Here is an 877-nt window from a genome sequence, read left to right on the forward strand (position 1 = left end):
CGCGTACTAAGTCACGTCCTTACGTGGCCCGCAACCTTTCCTTAGGCCTCAAGCGTATCTCAACCGAAGGGACCAGCAACCGAAGGGACCATCGACACGAATCAGCCCGCGTACTAAGTCACGTCCTTACGTGGCCCGCAACCTTTCCTTAGGCCTCAAGCGTATCTCAACCGAAGGGACCAGCAACCGAAGGGACCATCGACACGAATCAGCCCGCGTACTAAGTCACGTCCTTACGTGGCCCGCAACCTTTCCTTAGGCCTCAAGCGTATCTCAACCGAAGGGACCAGCAACCGAAGGGACCATTGACACGAATCAGCCCGCGTACTAAGTCACGTCCTTCCGTGGCCCGCAACCTTTCCTTAGGCCTCAAGCGTATCTCAACTGAAGGGACCGGCAACCGAAGGGACCATTGACACGAATCAGCCCGCGTACTAAGTCACGTCCTTCCGTGGCCCGTAACCTTTCCTTAGGCATCAAGCGTATCTCAACCGAAGGGACCAGCAACCGAAGGGACCATTGACACGAATCAGCCCGCGTACTAAGTCACGTCCTTCCGTGGCCCGTAACCTTTCCTTAGGCATCATGCGTATCTCAACCGAAGGGACCAGCAACCGAAGGGACCATTGACACGAATCAGCCCGCGTACTAAGTCACGTCCTTCCGTGGCCCGTAACCTTTCCTTAGGCATCAAGCGTATCTCAACCGAAGGGACCGGAATCCGAAGGGGAAACACATTCCCACACCAACACGAATCAGCCCGCGTACTGAACCACGTCAAGAAAACCCGTCGTGCCGCCTGAGCGGGTAGTCGGGGATTACAAGACGCAGCATTTCCTTAGGCCTCAAGCATACCGTCAACCGTCAACCGTCAACC

This window comes from Amaranthus tricolor, chromosome 8, assembly GCF_026212465.1.
Source record: "Amaranthus tricolor cultivar Red isolate AtriRed21 chromosome 8, ASM2621246v1, whole genome shotgun sequence".
NCBI classification, from domain to species: domain Eukaryota; kingdom Viridiplantae; phylum Streptophyta; class Magnoliopsida; order Caryophyllales; family Amaranthaceae; genus Amaranthus; species Amaranthus tricolor.